Source organism: Falco biarmicus, chromosome 14, assembly GCF_023638135.1.
Source record: "Falco biarmicus isolate bFalBia1 chromosome 14, bFalBia1.pri, whole genome shotgun sequence".
In the NCBI taxonomy this organism is placed as follows: domain Eukaryota; kingdom Metazoa; phylum Chordata; class Aves; order Falconiformes; family Falconidae; genus Falco; species Falco biarmicus.
Window position 1 is genome coordinate 22,297,586 of NC_079301.1, and position 21,514 is coordinate 22,319,099.

Consider the following 21,514-nt stretch of genomic DNA (forward strand, 5'->3'; position numbering starts at 1 on the left):
GGTCACCTCTGTGGTACCCCGCTGCTTGTCCTGGCAGGGTGGAACCCTGCACCTCATCCGTAGGTCAGAAATTATTCAGAAGTAGAGTGGTGAGACGTGTATTAGTGTGATCCTTTCCAAACCCAAAGACTTGAATCCAGTTTCGATTAGAAGATGTTGAGCTAATTTCTTGGAAAGATAAATCTGGTTCCGGTTGTCCCTCCCACCACCCTTCTGTACTGGTGGCCCAGAGCGGTTCCCTAAGTCACACATCTGGCTGGACATGACCCAGCGCCTTGCCCTCTCCCTCAGAAGCTGAAAACGTGTTTCAGTGTAGATGAAAATAGAGTTTCTGCTTCGTCTGCGGGCTCCAGTCTGGCATGCCTGTGACTGGAATCGAGAAGAAGGTTTCTCAGCCACGAGCACTTGCCTGGCTGAGAGGACAAACAGCTATCAGCTCATTACCTGGCCATAAAAATACATTTCCTATAGAGAACGTGTCAAATCCTTTTCCTAGGGTGACAGTAACTGCTAAGAGGATTGTCAGTCAGGGATAGTAGACAAACTTGAAATGGTGCTGCAGTGGTGTTCAGCTTGGTTTTTTCCTTTTTTTTTTTTTTTTTTTTTTTTTAAAGGGGGAAATTTAAGGTCGTAAAACTGAACCAGCTTTCAGTTTGGGATATTGCAACTCCATTAATCAACGGGGCAGGTTCACCAATAGCTTCAGGAAATCCAACTTTCTCCTGTGATCTCTTCCTAGTGTACCTCAGCCCTGAGCTGGAGAGAAATCTGATGGTGCAAAAGAACAGCAAGTGACTTTAAGCTGTTCAGCTCCCTTGGTCCCCAAAGTTAATACCAAGAGCCTTACAGGGCTCTCTCACGCTGGCATGTGAGCGCTGCTGTAAGAAATACCTGCTCATTTCCTACTGCCCAAGGAAACGTTTGGTTCTCCTGAAGCACTGTAGGAGCCGACAGGAACGGCTTTGCTTTTATTTCTCTTTTTTAAACATAACTATCAGTATCCTCAGCCTTATCTGTCTTTGTCTCCCTTCAGTCCTGGAATGCATAGATCATGTTTATTGTTTTCAGCTCTGGGCAGCACCAGCACTTGTCTAAAGCAGCTCCCTCTCCTTAACTAACCTGCAGTCAAACACGGAAGAAAATGTGTGCAGGGGTCCACATGCTGGCAGCTCCCCAACATCTCCCACTCACTGGGGACCACGGACAGGACGGGAGATAGCAGCAGGCTTCTGCCAGCGAGGGGGCACTTGGGCAGCGCGAGCAGTGCCCCGCTGAGGGCTGGGGTGAGGTCGTCTCCATCCCGTGTTCTGCCAGCAGCTGGGATGCTGCCAGGAGGGAAGCGAAGGCTGCAGCCGTAGGATGGGCTGGTCTTTCAGAGCCGCTGCATGTAACGGCCCGTGCAGAGGGCTCCCTGTAGGATTTCGTTGTTCTGCGCTTCTAGCAGGAGTAACTGCGGGCTGAGCGTGGGAGGGAGGGCTGAGGGTGCGGGGGGGCGATGCCGGATTGCTGCTGGACCCACTGACAGCTCACTGCTCCTGTCTGCCCCATCTCGGTAACAAGGGGATGTTACTTTAACTAAACATCTTGTTTAAGGCTTTACTGGTTTTGAAGCATCGGTGGATAGCGGTAGCAGAGAGAAAAGGGCTCCATCTTTCAGTCACGGCATAATTAGGAGGTTTTCCTCTCCATCTGCTCAGGAGCGAGCTCGTGGCTCAGGCAGGCAGTCGGACTGCAGAAGGTCAGACTGTGGTTGTCTCCTTGGCTCCTGGTCAAGCGAGATGGTTCACACACAGCCCAGTTAAACTGCCTGCAACAGTCCTTGGGGGCGTGGGGGGCTCTGCTGGGACCCCTCTTCAACAGGGTCCGAGGTGTTTGAAAAACAATTAATAAATGAAAGTAGCTGTCTCTTCCCATCCTGGAAATTCTTTCTTCCCTCAGATTCTCCTGGGTCGTATATGGGATGTGCTGTTCTAAGCCCAGATTCACATTTCAGTGTAATTAGATTGTCATCCCTATCTCTGTTGTAATTAAATAACAAGCCAAACATGGGCAGATAGGAGACTTAATGCTGCTCAGCTGCCAGCTTTGGAGAGGAGATCGAGGTAATTTGTTTTAGCGGGACAGTTTATTCTCAGCTTTTCTTCTCCTTAGACAGCTGACCACTGATTTTCTCCTGCCAGTTAATGACAACAACAACAACAAAAAATACTGTGAATTAAAAACGGTTTCCTGCAACTTGTTTAAAAAATACACTTTTGAGCACAGCTAATGTAGGCAGCAGTTGTCTCACTGGCCAGGCCCCGGGTGGCATCCCGCGGCGCAGGGGCCATGCTGCTGGGAAGGAGCCTGGGCACTGGGCTCCTGCTTCTGTTCAGCAGCTGAGTAAGCTGCTCCCTCTTGCTGGGTTCAGTTTCTGCCGTCTCTTTGCCCTCTTCTTCCCTCCACTCCATGCCCTCAAATCTCTAGGTGAGTCCTGCTTCCCCCCTGCCAGCTGTGAGGCTGTGACTGCCACTGGATCCAGGTGTGCTCTGGAGCTCCCCAACCTCTCCCGCTCCCCCAGGACCACGCGGGTGGGTAGCTGCGCCAGCCCCGAGGCAGAACCGGGGGGCTCTGCGTCTCGCCTGGCCTGGGCTATAGGGTGCGTCGGTAACGCTGCATGGCGAGAGCTCGGACCCACGGGGCTCAGAGGGGGCCGCAGCCCCCGGTGCTCGGGGGTCTCACAGGCACCGAGCAGCTTGTGGTGGGTGCCTGGGATGTGGTAGTGGGGGGATGGATGAATCCAGAGCGCAGGAGCGGTGTGGGTCAGCCCCCGGGTGCTGTGGGTGGCAGAGCTGGGGGTCCGGAGGCAAGGGCATTGGCAGAGAGCGCTGCAGTACTGTTCCAGCACGAGGACAAAAGAAGGGGCTTTGACAGCAGAGAAGTGTCTTGCCTTTAGAGATGGGGGATGGTTAGACAGGGAGAAATGGGGGGAGAAGGAGGGGGAGAAAGTACAAAAAAGCCAAAACGGTCTAGAACAGGGAGAGGAGGCGGAGTCTTTAAATAGACATTCGGAGCTAAGAACATCGTTACATACCTGTTCACTCTGCACCCAGGCAGATCCCAATGTGTCAGCCACTACAGGGCTGTTCGGTGCTAGACATTTCAGGGCTGGGAAGTGCTCTAGACCACGTTTACACTCCGAACACTTTGGATGTGAGACAGTTTAAGACTCAAAGGAAGGGTTCTGGCCCAACTTGAACAACAGCACAAATGTAGCTGTGACTTGACTGGTGGCAGTGTAAGTTCTGAAGGTGCTGAAAGGCTCGTGCCATACATTAAAATACATAACAGAGCTGTTGATGTTGAAATACTTTCTTTTTTTCCTTAGACCATACTTTCCTACAACCGATGAAATATTGATGCGTATTTCAGCACATGAAGAGACTATTAACTTTTGGCTTTAGCCGACTTAGCTAACAATTTGAAGGCTACAGCAGCTCCATAGAGAATTCTCTGCCATCAGTTCACTCCTCCTCACATGAACAACACCCCAAACTCATTCCTCTCTCTGGTCTCAGCTGCTGCATTTTGGCACTGGGCTATGGCACCCACCGCTGCTGAAGAACTCGGTGCTTGACAGATGAAAACCAAACATCTTGAATTCCACCCAGAGCCTGCTGGCAGCGAATGCAGGGCTCAGAGCGGCTATGTGGTGCTTTCTCACAGTGACACGTGGCTGGGTGAGCAGGATCCACATTACCTTTTGCTCCCCAGTAGTTCTGAGGTTCAGTCCCACAAAGAATGCACGGTGGAAATCCAATCCTGAGGTGACAAAAATAGATAGTTGCAGCAAGATCCCTGCATAGGCAGGGTGTCCCGATGCATGTGTGCGGGATACTTGCAGCTTGTGAAGCCTTCTGTGGTTGTTCCAGAAGGAGATTTCAGGCATGTGTTATATTGCCTTGCGGGTGGGTTTTGCTGTGTGGCTTCTGTCCTGCTGTCCACCCAAGCTGCCTTTCTTCAACAGAAGTCTGGGCTAGTGCCCTGCACTTAGGACGGTGTGTATATTTAGTAATTGCAATTAATAATTCAGTAAAAACGTACCTGCTTTTCCCAGCTTTCAAATGGCTCAGCATGCTTGTACTTATCTCATAATGAGCTGTCTACAAATGCTGTTACCTTAAATTTTGTTCCAGACCTTTAACAACCTGAGCCTAGTAAGAGAAACAAACTGCCAGGAGAAGCAATTAGCTTAAATTTACCTGAAAGCAAAGTCTTACCCAGTGACATGAATGAATCCCAAGTGGTTCATGGCTGTGAAGGAGTTTCAGCAAGTAGAGATCAAGTTGCTTTTCATGTTCTCGGGCTTTATGTCCCTTGTCAGATGCCAGCTGTCGCCCTGTTTTCCCCAAGAAAGGCTCCACCAGCCTGAACTTGGCCCATGGTCCTCCCTGCATTAAGAACAGGGTATGTGGATATAGAATATTGTGGGCTTGTCCAACAGAACAGCCAGTGTGGATGACCCTTTGGATTATCCATGGGTAACTTCATGATGCTGAAAGCATGACTTGTTTACGGGCCTGGGCCAGATGATCAGTGGTGGGTCGGAGAGGTCCCAGGGATCCTGCCCAGCAAATTAATAAGATCGGCTTTGCACCAGACAAGAGCGAGTCAGCCTGCATGACCTGATAAGTGTCTGTGCGTCAGGATTTGGGTTAGCTGACGGGCCTGGTAGCAAGCCGCAAGCCCTGAGCCACTGGGGCTTTCCTGCGGCGTCTATTTAACCACGTGTTTGTGTGGAGGCAGCGATTACATAAATGAGTGGGAGATGGGGTAGTGTTATTTATGTTACAGGCTCATCCTGTATGTGTGAAGTGCTGGATGCAAATAGTGCCATTTAGAACCCAGGTGCTGTTGGTGTATGTGCTGCAGCATGCTGCAGGCTGGGCGAGTCGTCACCGGTCCTGAACACCACACAACCCTCCAGCCCCAGACAGCAGGCTGTGGCCAGCCGGGATTCACCAAGGGCACAATAAGAAAGACAATAGTGCTAGGAAAGCCAATATTTAAAATCCAAATCTGCTTCTGGAAAATATTTCCCACCTTTACGATGAGCCCGGGATTTGAAGCGTGCGGATTGCAGAGCTGAACGGATGGCGTGTGCTGCCACGGCGTGCGGAGGAACAGTGATGCTGTCTGTCCTTCCTGCTCGTTTTAATGCTGCCACCCTATAAACCCGTTTACAATCAAATAATCCATGCAGAAATTGCTTGGGTTTGGTTAATCATGCTTGGCAAACAGCGTGGCCTGGGTATCAGCATCATGGTCTGATCTCTAGGCAACAGCTTCTCTGCCTCATACCGTTGCTCCTTCTGAAATGGGAGGGATGGGGAGTATTAATGAGAACCCCAGCAGGCTGTAAAGACAGCACACCGCTTGGGAAGAGGGTGCTGCTGTATCTTCACTAATAAATCAGGATCTTTATCACACCAGGGGAGAGAAAGAGAACCCAGAGCAAGGGCATCTGGTGTGAGTTATGTCTGTGAGCCTGCTGGAGCTCTCTGTCTTCCTAAGGCACTTGCCTCAGCTAAGCCGTACCGCCTGCCAGCAGCCATTAATCCCTTCCACTCCTGCCGGAAAGCTGATACTGGGCCGAGGCAAATATTTCTTGTGTCTGACAGTTTGGGGTTGTTTTGTTTTGGTTTTTTTTTTCCTTCTTTTTAATACTTGCTGTAATGAGTAAAAGCCCAGAAACGCTCGGAGTGCTTTCTGCAGAGTGCACGGATGTGTGTGTCAGCACAGGAAAATACAAAAGCCAGAGCAGCTTTCTCTTTGTGCAAGTGCAGTCGCCCCTTTTGGCTCCAAATACTTGTGCATATATAAAGAGAGGAGCGACAGCTGCTGAGCATGGGGATTTAACTACAGCACTGTGTCTCTATAGAATCCATTTGCTATACAGTACTTTTCCTGCAAGGGAATTGGGGGTGGGGGGTGGGGGGGGAGAGCTGGGGGGAATGCCAGTAGCAAAATTCCCAAATTCATTAGTTTCTGATTTCACTCAGGCTTGTTAAGACACAAATGCCCTGAATGTGATTTTCTAAGAGTAACCCTGACTTATGCAACCAATCCTATTTGGTTTTGGTGGGGTTTTTTTGGTTGGTTGTTTTTTGGTTGGTTTGTTGTTTGGTTTTTTTTATGGGAAGGAAAACACCAAAGGGGCTTTTTAGCTTGAAAGCTTTCTTGGCCAAGGCTGTCTCCACACACTGGTAATGAGATGCTACAACTGCGGCCTGAAGACCTGTTTCAGGTGATGCATGCTAACATAACACAGCATGTCAGAATATTTTACAGACGTCTGCTCAGTGTTGATGTCAGATTTTCCCAGGGTTTACCATGGTACAGCACTAGCACTTATATCAATAAGAGCTTGTGTCTTTCAGTCAGTACAACCTTATGGATTTGTCTGACAGTCTCTTGTTCCTCAGCAAAGGTGAACCCGAACCCTCGATAACCAAGTCTGTATTTTGTAGAAATAAATGTGAGTCACAAGAATAGATTTGACCTACTTTTTCTATAAAATGACACAGCTGATGCCAGCAAGCCCATGCTGTGGGGGTTTGTGTCAGTGACACCTAAGGATGTCGCTAAGGAGCCGCATTGTATGGGCGAGCGTGGTGCTGCTGCCTCTGACAGAACCTACTGTTCTGTCCGGCACATTTTCAGCATCCTCACTCTTACACCAATTCCCTCTGCTGCTACTCAGGAATGAAAATATGGGATTCCTGGCAGCCATCACCAGGCTATTACTAAGGGGCTCAGTCTCCTCCAGTTGCCTGTTTGGAGGGAGCCCGACAACTTGGGATAGCAATGCGGAACCGGGCAGATCTCGGCATTGCTTTTCTCTGTCTCAGCACTGCTTTTCTCAGCTGTGGAGAGCGATTTAGTCTGATTGTTTCCAAATGAACATACCCAGCAGCTGGGCAGCTTCTGCAGCTCTGGCTCTCAAGCTGCTTTGCCTTGCATGAAGCATGTTTTAATGACTGGGGATGGGCTAAATGAATGAAATTCTTATCCCCAAAATGTTGGATCTGCAGTGCCTCCATGCCAGTGCTCTGAGATGCTAGGAAAGAGCTGTGCACTGGATGTTTACCAAGTGCTGAATAATGCATAGTAGTGAATCACACACAGATTTCCCTTTCTTCCTATTAAAATTATTGTTAGCAATAATATGATTGACCCAGAACAAAAATAACTCCAACAGACGACGCTATAGTGAGGTATTAGGGGACTCCCTATCCAATAACCAAAGCTTAAACACTGAATTTACTGTTTCCAAAAAGTTTTAACTGCAGTCTATTGGAGCAAGTGGTGTACTAAGACCTTTCCTTTAAGGAAAAAAAAAATAAAAAGAGGGTGATAAAAACTGATGCTTAAATGTCATAGTAACTTCTTTAAATTAAATGCAAAGTTTATCTGTTTGCTACAGAGATGGAACCAATGATAACAAATAGTGACAAGTAACATGAGAGAGGATGGGTGAACGGTTTTTCTGAATATTACCTAATGAACTGGATAAAATAATGGAGCAGAAATGCAGTTGAGGGACCCTTGATATCACCAGAAACTCCTCCAGAAGGAGGCGTCCCAGCCTGAGTGACAGTCCTGAGTTACCTCGATGAGAATCGTGTCTTATTTCTCGTTCCTTAGGCTAGCACAGAGGAATAAATAAGCCATTCCAACCATGTGGATATTGCTGACTGTTCCTGGCTTAGCTTTGTTTTCACTCTTTCTGTTATCAGATGGCATGTGTGAAAAGGAAAAAGACAGTATGTGTAAGTTCAAGACAAGACAAAAAGGTAAACTGACTGAAGTAGTAAAATCAAGTGGAACCAGCTTACAGCTGCCCCTGTCTCTCCAAACAAGAGAAACCCTGTTTGTTTCTTGTGCTGAGGAGGGGTGGTGTTCACGCTGCTAGTAACAGTGATCAGGGTGACAAATCACCAATGCTCCTTTTCCTGGAGCACCTTTCTCCCCTGCTGTTCTGGTCCCTCCAAACCGTTGCTGCCTCCAGTATTAATAGTAATAGGCTGTAAGTGGTTCCAGAGGTTTCCTTGAAGTCAGCAGGTTCCAGTATGATTTGTGCTCTCGGGGCAAAGGAGTGTCACAACTGATGCGTCATGTGGTTGTTACGCTCTGGATTTTGCTCTCATGAGTTACTGCCTATCCAGCTGCACAGATAGCTGTGCGATAGCAGAGACTTGGGCTTATGCATACACCAGTGACAGTGCGGTAGCACACAGTAATGCCACAGTCTGCGGTGCTCCTAGCACAGTAACTGGACTAAAACAGGCCTACAACACCCAATGCGTTACGGAGCGGTGGTTGTTTTCATTAAAAGTCACTAAATACTGCTTTTGATATGCTGCTGTTATGCACCCAAGTCCCGTTCTGACCAGCTGTGCAGAACAGCAAACTTCTTTCTGTGGAGCAGGGTTTTCAAGTTCGAAGTATGTTCCTTCCTGTGAAGCTGCTGCCTCTGCTTTTTCCTGACTTAGAAAAATGCCTCTCAGATCAACCCACTTCCTCGCAAGAGACAGGAACACCGTAGTTGCACATTTTTGCCATTTACTCGTCATCGTCTAAGTAACAAATACCTCTTTGTCATCAACTTGATGTGTGAGTAGGTATCATGTACGTACCGCATTCTGCAATGCCTGTAATTGAGGGACCTCTGGCTTCCACTGAGTGTAATTTGCTGCTCTTCCAAGGCAGGTGCTGTCCTCGCTGTCCCCTGGCTGAAAACCTACACCTAAGGGGATACAGCCTGCTCAAGCACAGCGTGGTGGGAAGTGTTTGTAGAATTAAGTGATTTGCCTGAGCTCAAAAATAATATATTTTGTAGGTACATAAATTTATTTCTCTATATATGTCTAATTTTCTGTTACATAGAGAGATGCCGGTGATGTTAACTACCAAGACAGTAGGAAGAGGAAGGACATTTATCCTTAGTGAGAGAAACAGGATTTCTCTTGTTTGAAGGTGGAAGCAGCTTTGAGTTAGATCCATGTCTTGCTGTTTCTCCCTTTTGTTCATTTACAACTTGCTGTTTAATTCCAGCCACAGTAGTTCACCTTCAAAGGCGAATTATACACACGCTTACCCTACAGTTCTCTCAATCTTTCACTACCTAGAAGAGGGACAGCCCTTCTTCTTCCCTCTGCTCGAAGAGACACCTCTCCGGTGCTTTCTGTACTCAGACACTTGCCTCAAAGAAAACAACTACAGCGAACCCAGCTGTACCGCCAGGGCAGGCAGCTTCTCTCGGAGGGTTACCCTGCAGAACCAGCCAGGAGTGCTGGGGCCGGTCACCCTGTCGGGAGAGCACCTTTCCAAACCTTAACTGCGATGGATGGAGCTGCTTCACCCTACTCGGAGCCGCATCGCTCCCTTACTGAAGCTCGCTTTCCTTTACCTGCATTCTCAGTGCTTTTTGTTGTTCAGGTTTTTGTGGGTATGCTTTACATATGCTCCATAGTTTGCTGTGCTATAGACACCTCTAGTCCCTTCTGCTTTGACATCAGTTTTGGTAATTAAAGGTGGTAATTAAAAGCAGCTCTCCTACAGGCTGCAGTAACACCCTTCTCTGTGCCTGAGGCCGTGACTAGAAGCCAGGTTGCTCCTTACGGCCGGGCCGGGGCTCCCCGCAGCATCCCCTTTGGCTTTTCTTGATGCTTTTCTTTTTCAGGCTATTCCCTGCCTGGAACTCGACCTTGGTCCCTGTTTCAGCATTGCCCAGGTCCTGCCACGGTAACAGCAGGTAACCCCCTGCGGCAGGGATGCCATCGCTGCCTGCCCCCCTGCCTCATCAGGAGATGCTGGAAAATGCCCGGTGCTGTTACAGAGGGGGGCGAATCTCCTCACGGATTTCTTCAGAACCTTTTAGCACCAGGGTCTGCGGGCGCTCAGCACCGCTCAGCACCGCAGGGGTGCAGCCTGTGGCGGTGGCTAGGGCGGCTGGAGGGGGCCTGGGGGGCCGGGCCGGGAACTGAGGTGGGGGATTGGGGGGCCTTCGGGCGGTTTGGGGAGGCTGGGAGGGGTCTGCAGGTATCTAGGGCGACCTGGGGAGGCGGGAGGGAGGCTGAAGGGGACCTGGGAGGGCAGGACGTGGGGCTGAGAGGGGTCTGGGGAAGCTGGGGGGATTTGGCGAGGCGGGGTGGTGGTGTCTGGGGGTCCCTAGGGCGGCCTGGGGAGGCGGAAGGGGGAGGCTGGGTGGGCCAGAATGTCCCTGGGGCCTGGGGGTCCCTGGGGGCTGGGAGCGGGGCCCACGGTGGGGGCAGCGCCCGAGGAAGTGTCCGACCCCGGCGGGGCGCGGGGTGGCCGGCAGGGGGCGGTGGGGAGCCGCGCGGCTCACGCATGCGCCGGTCCTGCTCCGTCCTGGCGGCCGCGCCGCGGTGCCCCCGGGCCTCCCACAGGGCCCCGGCCGCAACGAGCGCTCACGGAGCCACCCCGGGGCTGCCCGGCCCGCAGGCGACTCGGCCTGGGGGCGGCGCGGCGCGGCCCGGCCTGGGGGCACCGCTGGGGGGCGGCAGTGCGCATGTGCGCGGCGAAGGTGGCCAATCGCAGCGCAGCGCTGCCAAGCGCGAGGGGTCGGGCATGCGCCCTGCGGCCGGCGGCGCTGTGACGTTGCCGGAAGCGCTGCGCGCCACTTCCGGCTGTGCCGCTGCGGCGGGGCGGCTGAGGGAGCGCCCGGCCCGGCGGGGGCCCCGGGGCCGCCGGAGGCTGCGGGGAGCTCCGGCGCCAAGCAGCGGCCCTCGGGGACGGCTCAGTGCCGGCCGCGCTGCCGCTGCGGCCTGGCGGGCGGCTGGAGCTGCACCGCGGCCTGCGGCAGCTGCGGGCGGGGCCGCGGCTTTGGTGCGTGTAGGTGGGGCGGTGCGGCGCGGGGGGTGCCCGCCTCCCGGGGCGGGCCGCGTGGCGCCCTGGGGTCCCACCGGAATAGCAGGCGTGTTGGAATCCCGCCCGCTGTTCCAGCATTCGCTCGGCTGGCCGGTGCAGGGCTCAAACGCCCGCAAATAACTATCTTTTTTCCCCCTATAAAGAATAGCATGGATTACTGTTTTACTTTCAGAGCACCTGTCCTTCCTTACTGTAAAGTATAGTAGGAAGTTCTTGAGTGGTTTCTGAGATGCAGGGCGATGCTAACTCATTTTGTTTGAAGGAAAACGATGTTTCTACCTAAAGATCAGGTTTTTGCAAAGCTTGGCCAGTTACGGGTGGGTTCTTGCAGAAACCCACACTTTTAAGGACCAGTTGGGTGAACATCTGTCAGTGCTGAGTCAGTGACTAGTGCCAGAGTTCAGAAGCAAAGCCTGACTTGACTTGTTGCTTTAAAACAGGCAGCAGTGCTCACCCAGAGTTCTTTGTGTGAACTCCCTAAGTGCAGAGTCAAGCAGGAGGATGGATATTCTCCTGACACATCCGAGTTCTGCGCCCAGCTCATCCCAACAACTACGTGTCTTCCTGTCACTGTGGATTCCTGCTGTGCCTTGCCACCAGAAGGGTTCAAATAATGTCATCTCAGGCTCCCAGTGCAGCTTTTTATGGTTGATTTTATCCTGGGAACAGTAGCCAGTTCTCTGGGATCAACATGTTCAGGTTAAGAAGCTGCAGTCACTTCCCTGTCTCTGTATTTCACGTTTTGTTCTTTTTGCAGAAATACTTTGTATATTTACTCTTGTCCTTTTTCCCCCGGCCCCCAATTTTGTATAATTTTGCAACCTCTAATTGCAACAAATAGCTGAATAAAACAGCAATTAAAGTCAAACAGAGTATCTCGTCATGCCGTCGTGACCGCTTAGAGGAGATACAAACACCTTAGGGTGGTTTGTAATTTTTCTGGGATGACTGTAGGGAAATCCTAATGGAATCTTGCATTTTTTACATAGTTCCTACAAATTAATTACTTTGAAAACTGGGCCTCAAACTCAGAAAAAAGTTCTCATTTCTAACTAGAGCAGGCTGAGAGTGAGTTCAGTGGAAGATTTATGGGCAGTTTTTAATTTTGTTAGTTTTTCTTGCAGTTGTTGTAATCCTTCAGTCATATTTCATATAAAAAGACATATTTACAGCAATGTGCAGTACACATGTGAGCAATGATTTGGTAAACAAGCAGGATTCTTAGTATTTGTAAAGTAATTTTTTTGTTGGGGTTTTTTTTGTTTTTTTCTGATTCTGTTACTGTTTCTAGCTAAAATTTCTGCATCAGGTTATAGAACAACTGAAGAAAAGGGCAGTGTGGTCACAGCTGCTGCCAAAACATGAAACAGAATTCATGGTAAGTGGATTTTTGGGAGGCTGGAGATGTGGGGGACGTTACATCTCAAGAAAGAAGTTAGAATGTGGACAAAATTTGTTGCTTAGACAGTCAGAGTTAATGTGGTTTTGTGTGTTTTTTGAGAGGGTTCCCTGCCTAGTGAATTACTCTTGTAAAGATTTCAGTGCTAGAAAATCTACAGGTATTTCTGTAGTTGTTCCTGTACATTTTGTAGTTGAATCCTGCTGACATCACAGTCATGACACTTGTCCTTGTATTGCCTGTATTCCTCCAGGAGCCTGGTACTGCAGCATTTCTTCAGCCCACATTCCGCCCCCCCCCCCCCCCCCCCCCCCCCTCCCCAAGTAGTTTCAAGATGTTTAGGACAGAATAGCACAATTTCTGATTTCAGGTACATCTCCACCTTGTTTTGTGTAATGTTTAATGTACTTTTTTTCTCCTTTCCTGTGGATTTTGTTGCAGAGTGGGATAGAGGATACGATGATAGGCTTGGGGTGTAATACAGAATAATGGGGGGTGTCTGGTAAGCGCAGCAAGTTCTGGCATTGCATTTTGTTAGGTCCCTTGCTCACAGCACAGCTTTTATTTTTTGGAGCATGGGGCTGGTGTGTTGTCTTGCTTCACTGAAGAGGTTTCTTTACAGGCTGCAGCTATCTTAGCCTTGCAGGCTGTGTGAAAGCCAGTTCTAACAGCAAAGTGAAGCTGTAAGCAACAGTGAGTGGAAATGGGGAGTGGCGAGTTCCACCAGTCACAGTAATGGCTTTGTGAAATCCCTTGGAGGAGCGATCCTGGAGGGCCATGAAGCAAAAGGCTCTGCCGCATGAATTCCTGCTAAAGAATAAAAATATTAAGTTAATCTTTTGGAAGGTGTAAATGCTTAAAGATGTTCGGTGTCCCAGGGTGAAAGAGGTTGTTACAGGACATGATGTCTTCTTTTTCACTTGGAAGTGCTAAAATAATCCAGACGGAATTTGTCTTCGCTGGTTTCGCTCGCAGGGATGTCCGAGGGAGAGTTACATGATAGCTTTCTTGGCCTTTTGCAGGGGTACATGAAAGCATCACCAATTCTGAGTTAAAAATCTCAGCTGAGGGAAAGCACGTAAAAGAGGCTGAAGTTGCGCTGATGCCAGTTGTGGCTTTACCAGCGCAGATCTAGTTGAGGAATGTGGGAGAGGCAGCTGCTTGGGTGTTTTGGACTACAATTCAGTTTGTGTTCCAGAGCTCAGAGGCAGCAGCAGGAGAAGGGGGTTAACTTGGGAGGCTGTGGTGAAACCCTGTCCAAAATCGCCTTTAATGTGCAGAGGTTTGAGGTGGTCTAACCTACGGGATCATGATAATCCTGGGAAAAACCCACTTCCTGGAGAAACCTCCCTGCTTAGCTGGGTAAATGAAAAGAGATGCTTCAAGTTGTGATTTATCCACGGGGGTGCACATCAGATGAGCTTCCCTAAATCGCTGCCATTAGTGCTTGTACTATTTTTTACCTGCTGTCTGGCACGTGCTTTTAGACTTAGCAGATTACCCAGGACAGTTACATTGTGAGAGGAGGAATAGTTCCTGTTCTTGCCCATGAGTTAAGAGCGTGAGTGTTGTGTTGATGTAAAGCTGAGTGCGCATCTGTGTGCCAAAGCAGAGACACTGCATCCCAGTTTGCATTCAGAGCCCTACAAGCTCATTAACAGTTTGACCACTTGCTCTGTGTAATCCTGACAGGTTTTAGAGAGGATTTTGTAATCGTTGCCTTCAAAGCAGAAGGTAAGGAAGGAATGTTGCAGAGAACAGAAGTGTGATTACAGCTGAGAATTTCAGCAGAGCAAATCCTTGGTACGGGAGACAGACCATGTAACTTAAAAAGCAAAGGCAATATCTGGCTTTCAAAATAAAGCTAAGAATAGAAGGGGAAATCTCAGCGTGAAGCTGGAGGATACATCTCACAAGACTCTCCTGTGCGAACATGTCTAATCATTCATTGATTTTTCTCTCTTTTTTTTTTTTTTTTTTTCCCCTGCTCCACATACTGTCTGATCATTTTAGGTGATTACAGACAAGACATGAAACAAAGCTGAAAAGTGGATCATCACACAGGGGCTACAAAGCAGTTTGATGTGAAAAGCAAGAGAGGAGCTCTCAAGAAAGAGCCTTCCTTTTCTGTCAACTTGAGTTTTATGCGCAGTCATATGACACCCAGATATTCTTGGAAAATACTGAACTAAGCAGTTTGGCAGGGCATTAACTTTGCCCTCCAGGCTGACGGGTGATCAGCCTCAGCGTGCTGATCCTCATGGAGTGGATTTCAGTAACCAGCTGAAAGCAGTCTTGCACTCAGTGCAGGGGACAGAAGTAAGGTGTAGATGAGCTATGTTAACATGCTGTTGCTGAAAGCTTTCAGGACCTTCCGAAAGTATTTTGCTGCTTCTTTTTGATTTGTCGTGTCCATGTGGCAAATCCCTTTGAGACTGTGAAACTTGTATGTTACGATTTCATTCTAGTTTAACGAGCACCATCTGTTACCAGCATTTCAAGACAGCCTGTGGTCACAGAACTACAAGTGTTTAGAGATGTGCACTTCAAAAAGTGGTGGGGAGGTTTATGAAACTCTGTGAGACTCTCAATTTTGCATTTTTTGCTTTATTTGCTTTCTCATAGGGTGTCTGTCACCCACCCAATAAAGAAGATGGAACAGCCTATCCACAGCAAACCTGGCAAGTACGCTAGATCTCCGCTCCATCACAAGCGTTTGATTGAAGATGTGCATTCAGGTGTCTCCTCCCGTGCGCGAAACACAGGGTACCCAGGTCCTTTGTTTTGTAGTGAAGCCATTGTACAGCTGCTGATCTCTGCAGCGGGTTGTGAGCAAGAATTCCATCTCGCCTCACAACTGCAAAACAGGCTGCTTTATGTCCATATCCAGAATTATGAGCTGCTTTATCACGCTGCTCGGATGCTTTAATGTTAGCTCTGAGCAGGCCTCCAGCACCATAGCCACTGGTTGAACACCAGTAATTCACAGGCCGAGGCAGGTGTGCGGTACTTTCCGTTGATATGTGTTGCAGCCAAGCATCAGGTTTCTGGGGAAATAAATGCACAGAATTCTGTATCTGTGCACTTCATGGGCAGTAAATCGAGAAGAATGGCCGAGTGCCTGAATTCCAAATGGCTTCTATTCGTATTTGTCTTCTGTGTATTTTTTTTTACTTCTCTCTCTTACTCCAGACTGGCCCCCTGGAGAAAAGTAATATTGCAGTGTACTGTATTTCACAAGCGGTGATATATTCAATAAGAACATAAGAATTCACGCTGTGGAAATGGGCCTTGCAATCAGCGTGCCCGTGAGCCACCTCCTGGACGTGCCAGGTCAGTTCATGCCTTTGTGCAGGATATTTTTTCTAGTTACATCCTCTGTGTGATCCTCTTTTAAATTGCGCTCTCAAGGTATTGGAAACGCTTCTGGTAATACTGTAGTTCACTGAAATTTTTCATTGTCTCTTGACTGACACTGGCTGCCACTGGGGCAAGGAGAGGCAGCCTGCTTACCTGCAGGCAGCGCTGGCACAGAGAAATTGCCTCTTCAGCCCACCTCACCTGCTTGGGAGAATTTGCTGTTAGCCAGGACAGGACAGGAGGAGAAGGGAGGGCTGGCTGTTGATGTCTCTTGCTTTAAAATTTTGTATAGCTCCAAAGATAATTAAGTATCTTGCTTCCTTGGGCACAGATAGTTATTAATACTTAAATACCTTTGTGCCTGCATGAAAAGGTCTGTGGTTTCTGTGCAGATCTGTTCTGCTTAGAGCAGTTCATCTTAATCTTGGCAGCTCAAGGTGGTACCAAACTTCGGCCTTTTAAATCTCACCTATAATGTACTAGCAGGCGATGCTGGGAAGGCCCTTCTGGGAGAACGTGAAGACGGCACCTTTGACTATGGCCACTGAAGTCCCTGCAGCCCAAGGACGAGCGCAAATACCTGCTTGCCTGCGTGTCACCTAGTGACACTCGCATAGTCTACAAACAACCAGACTTGAGTGCAAGTGTGCAAGAAGCCTGCATTACTGATGTAAGCCCATAGTGCCAGGGCAGCATGTAAAGACTAAATCTTGTATTACCTCATTTTGCTGTCTCTGTCTTAACATAAAAGCATTTAAAGCAGGTGAAAACATTCAGTGTACTAAGAAAAACCTGCAGTGAGGGCAGTATGGTAGGCAGACCCCTGGGAAGAGAGCACCTTGTCATTTGCTTGTGTGCTTAGTACAAGTTTTATCAGAGAAGTGAATCACAGGCTGCTTTTTTACCCTGCGGAGCAGGAAGTTCTCACTTTTAGATGAAACATTTTGTCTTAAAAGTTTTGGCAGCTCGGTTTGAAGAAGGTGGGTACTGATGAACAGCGACACTTCTGTGGAGTCACTGTGTGATCTGTTTAAGTGCAATAGCTGCAGTAATCAAGCCAACTAAACAATACATAGATGATTAAGCTATTTTAGTCTTTTTCTAATGATAACGGCACTTGGGCTGTGATCACAATTAGAAAAGTCCAGATACCTTTGGAACTGAGCAAGTCTTCCTAGCTTGTTTCCTGTATTGCTGCAAAAGATGATCACAGTACTGGTATCTGTGGTTTCGTCTCTGTGCAAACGCCCCTTACTGCTTAACAGGGCAGTCTGTCAAAGAAATAGTGTAGCTCGATCTCTTTTGGTGATTTACTGTGTAAATTGTTTTACAGTCGTAAAAGCAAGAGGTTGAATGTCCAAAGAAGTATGATTTCTTGTTCTGTGGTTGCAAATTGTCTCGTGAAGTAGTGTTGTTACTGCTGTACAGTCCCTGAGCTACAATTTTTATAGCTTTAGAGCCTTTTGGAATGTTCAAGTGAAAATTTTGCCAATAAAGCTTCTAGCATTAACAACTTGAGTATACAATGTACAGAATCTGTGTAGCAGAAGGCACTTTATAAATAACAATAACACAGATTAGGTGCTGGCAGTAAGTGAATGCCGGATTGTGCAGTTAAATTATAAACTTAGTCAGTTCCAGAATTTGAGAAAAGTTTATCTCCTGTAAGAGTCCCAGGGAATTAGAAGGATTTTATCAGAATAATCAGACTTTGTACTTTTTTCTTTGAACATGTGCTTTAAAAATAGGGGAGGTGCACATAAGGAAGGGGGGTAGGGGAGAAAAAGCATATTTGACTCGAAAACGAACAGAGAAGAGCTATCTAGTAGCAGCAGCTTGTAATAGTGGTTATGTAAAATAAGGTCTTACGACCTTCCACCAACTGCTAAACAGGATAGTGCTTTTCAAAACATGGATTTGGCAAAGAGGCTTGCTTGTATGCTGTTTCACAGCTCATCACAGCACACCTTTAATTTTTTCTGCTTAATTGGGACGTCTGAGAGTTCAGCAAGAAAAATGAAGAAGTGAATTGGCTCTGAATTCCATGGCAAAGGTGGACCTTGGCATTGTTACAGAGCACAAAGTCATCAGAGCCACTACTGAAAAATACTTTGCATGAATGTGAGATGAATGTACCACAGAGTCATGCAAAACTGTAGGATTCTACAATTTCAGGTTCAAGGTCTGACAAGGATGTTGTACTAGGTGTTTGAAATGAGCCAATATAAAAAGGAAGTGGGGCGGAATGTTTTCTTGACATCTTTCCCAGTCTTAAAAGGAGACCTATAAAACCATTCTTCATGTCTGTGTTGGCTCTTAAAAGCCTTGAGTAACAGGGGAGGAAAAAAAGGCTTAAAGCTTAAAAGCCTGAAATCCTCTGGGGCATTCACTTCCATTCCAACACCACTAAATAGTTAAGGGTCATTTTTTCAGAGGGAAAAATATTGAAGTATTTTGACTGTGCAACGTCTGCTTTTTAAATAAAATTAATAGTAATTCAGCTTACTTGCCTAAGGAGCAGGAGGAGGACTCTACTAGCAGTTAACCAGCTGATTACTGACTATCATTCCGGTTTGTAAATTAAAATGACCCCATGCGCCAGTATGTGCTGCAGCTGACCAGCTGGAAGGCAGTTTTGCAGAGGACCTGGGGGTCCTGGCAAACACCAGCCTGGACTGGGAATGTGCCCCTGCAGCAAAGGCAGCGGACAGGCTGCGTGAGGGAGCGCTGCCAGCGTGTCCAGGGGGGTGATCGGCGCTGGTGTGCTGTGTCCAGGTCTGGGCTCCCCAGTGCAAGGACAGGGTCAGACCAGTAAATGACCAGCAAAGGGCCACTGAGATCAAGTGGCTGCAGCATCTGTCATAGTAGCAGAGTCTTGAGAGCCGGGACTGTTTATCCTGGAGAAGAGAAAGCTCAAGGAGTAACCTCAACATGTATAAATACCTGCTGTTCAGACTGAAGGTAGATCCAGGCTCTTCTTAGTGGTGCCTAGTGAAAGGAAAAGTGGACACAAACTCAAATACAGGAACTGCCACTTAAACAAAAAACACGGTGTGATCAAGCACTGCAACAGGATGCCCAGAAAGGTTGTGGAATGTCCTATCCTTGGAGATACTCAAAGCCCAGCTGGACACAGTCCTGGACAACTTGCTCTCGCTGAGCTTGCTGTGAGCAGGGTGGTTGGACCAGACATCCTCAAAGTCCCTTCCAGCCTCAACAATTCTGCAGTGGGCGCTGTGCGGGTGTTGTTTGTCTTAGAAACAGGTCTTTTCAGCTGTTGCTACTCTATTGGAAAACATTTTTATCTGCTGTGTGGGCACTTTTTATCCAACATCCAAGAAACAGGGCTGTTCATGGGCTAAACTTCCATTCTATTGCGTGCACCATGTGTGTGGAAATCCTCCTTGGTTATACAGGGATTGTTTTCTGCCTCAGCTGCCCTGGCTGCTACATGCACTGGTTTAGCAGCAGCGTGCTTTTCTTCCCAGTAATGTATCTGCGAATGCCTTCCCCGGGGAGTTCCTTCAGCTGAAACTGGCTGCAGCAACTGCTCTGTGCATTGTAGCTTTTAAAACCGTAAGGACATACGCCTTTAGCCTACCAGTGCAGATGGTCTTTCAGACACATCAGCCCTGTCTTTCCGCTCCCTTACAGCTTTTGTACCTGCATATTCTGTTCTCTGGTTTTCGAGAACAGTTTTCTTTACTTACATATCTGTTCCCACCGACCCTGTTGGAGTAGTGGCTGTGTAAGCAATGTAGGTAACTGTCTGTGGCTGGTGGGTGCTCCCACTTGTGTCTCTTGAGAAAGGTGTTTCTCAGCAGAAGGCAGTCTGTTCTTCAGGAAAAGGACTGCTCACATTCCTTCAGCTGCTGTTACAGGGAATGTGCAGTTACCCCGTTCTTCATGTCTAGAAAGAACATTCCTATTGCGTGTGACGATGTGAAGCTCCCGCTCACAGGAATCCTTGCCAGGAACCACTTTTATTTAAAAAAGAAAGGAAACACCTTCCCAAGTCAATACAGAGCAGCTCTGTGAATGTATGTCTGCAGCTGATGTACTGTCACAAGAAGGCACGTGAGAGCAGTAAATAGCCAAAGTGTTCCAGATATGTCGGGCAGGAGGGGGAGGACTAGTGCTGACCTTCCCTAGAGAGCACAAAGAGACTCGTGGGAGACCGTACACGTGGTACTGCGTGTGTCTTGGCAGGCTGAAATACTTTCTTAAGAGACCTCACACGGTCACCCCTTTGAGATGTTACCTCTACTGTTCTGTGATCTTAATTGTCTTGATTCTGGGGTTGAGTTGTTCCTTTTGCACTTGAACCATCCTTCTCAGCAGTCCTTTCTTACACAGGGGGGCTGCTTCAGCCTGCCTGCAGGCTTCTGGTGCAAAAGGAACAGTAGAGCTACGGCGCAGCATTGGTGGAGGGCTTCGTGTGCACCTGCCTGGGTTGAGAAAATTTACATTGCAGTACCTAGAGAGAAAAAACAACCCATTTTATGCACCCCTTTTCTAATATCCTCAAATATTCAGAGGTCCATTTCTGCTTAAATTTTAAAGACAGAAGTCAATTCTTGGCAAAGATCACCAATTCTATTTTTTATGTCAGACAACTTTTTTTCCCTTCCTTTTTTTTTCTTTTTCATTCTCTTTTTAGGACATCAAGCCTTCATCGAAAAGCTTCAGCTCATGAGGAATAAGCTAGGTAATTTTTATCAATTATTTTCAAAAAAAGCACCTTATTTAAATATATAAGAAGAGCTGTCTACTGTAGGCTTTGAAACAGTTATTTAATCTAGCAGGCATTCTTCCCTCTTGGAACTTCAGCTTCTCTGCTGGCTGCCTCCTCTGGTCTGTTTGTAGTTCACTCTGTCCTGTTTGATGTACAGACACTGAACGAGGCATCTGTTACAGGTGCCGTCCCGAGTTACTCGAGGTAATTCCGAGCATCTCCATGGTGAGAGGACAACCCCCGCAGTGCTGACGCTCTGGCCAGGCTGGGTTCCTCACTTCCAGACCCTTTCAGTGTGGCAGCGTGCTGTGCCCCCTCTCCTGCTGTGTGACCCACTCTCTGCCCCTAGGTATGCCGTAGCACCGTAGGATGCAGATCTCCAAGTTGTGTGCGGCTCACGCTACCCAGGCAGCCAGCCTGACTGACCCGAGCATCTCTCCCGTCCCTGGAGTTGGCTTCCCTCTTCAGCTGAAAACCTGACAGCTCTCGCTTTAGATCTCCTTTCAGTCACTTCCAAAGGCACTATTTTGGACCTGAGAGCAGATCCTGTTACTGGTTACCTTCAGGACAGCAATTCTGTTGCTTTGCTTGAGAAGTTACTAACTAATTGATTTTAATCCAGTTCTTACAGAGCATCAGCATGGCACACGTTGCTGTTGGAATAGCACATGGGAGCGAGACAAATGCATTACAGGTGCTGCAAACTTGATGAGGAAACTCAAATATTGACGATGATGATGGGAGCATTGTGGGTTTGTAACAGTTAGGCTCTCTGTCAGCCTTCGTGGGGCACGGAGGGGTTTGCACCTGGTTCGTGATCGGGTTGATCAACCTGTGTGGACTGAAATCAGAATGGATGTGGAGCTGATCTTCAGTCTCACTCATCCCGAGCCTACGGAGCTACCATGTTTGTACTTACTCGATAGCTAGGGTTGATCGTTCTTAACGCAGGCTGCAGGCTGACTGGTGGCAATGCGGTTCCGTCTTTGCCAGCAAGAGAAACACTGTGAATATTCCCTGTTTGTAGATGGAGGTGCACAACGCAGTGGTGCGTAACATGACAAAATGTATTTGGTAGTGCCTGAAGC

General features: G+C 48.2%; 1 protein-coding gene across 4 annotated transcripts in view; it reads left to right on the forward strand.

The window, feature by feature from the left end:
- Positions 1-17,209, forward strand: part of C14H8orf48 (chromosome 14 C8orf48 homolog) — a 114,275-nt gene extending 97,066 nt beyond the window's left edge. For all 4 annotated transcript variants that reach the window (XM_056359256.1, XM_056359263.1, XM_056359260.1 and 1 more), the window contains 4 exons: positions 12,224-12,310; positions 14,957-15,097; positions 15,524-15,664; positions 16,178-17,209. The gene's annotated coding sequence lies outside the window, so the exon portion shown is untranslated. The remainder of the gene's footprint in view (positions 1-12,223; positions 12,311-14,956; positions 15,098-15,523; positions 15,665-16,177) is intronic.
- The last annotated feature ends 4,305 nt before the right edge of the window (positions 17,210-21,514 follow it).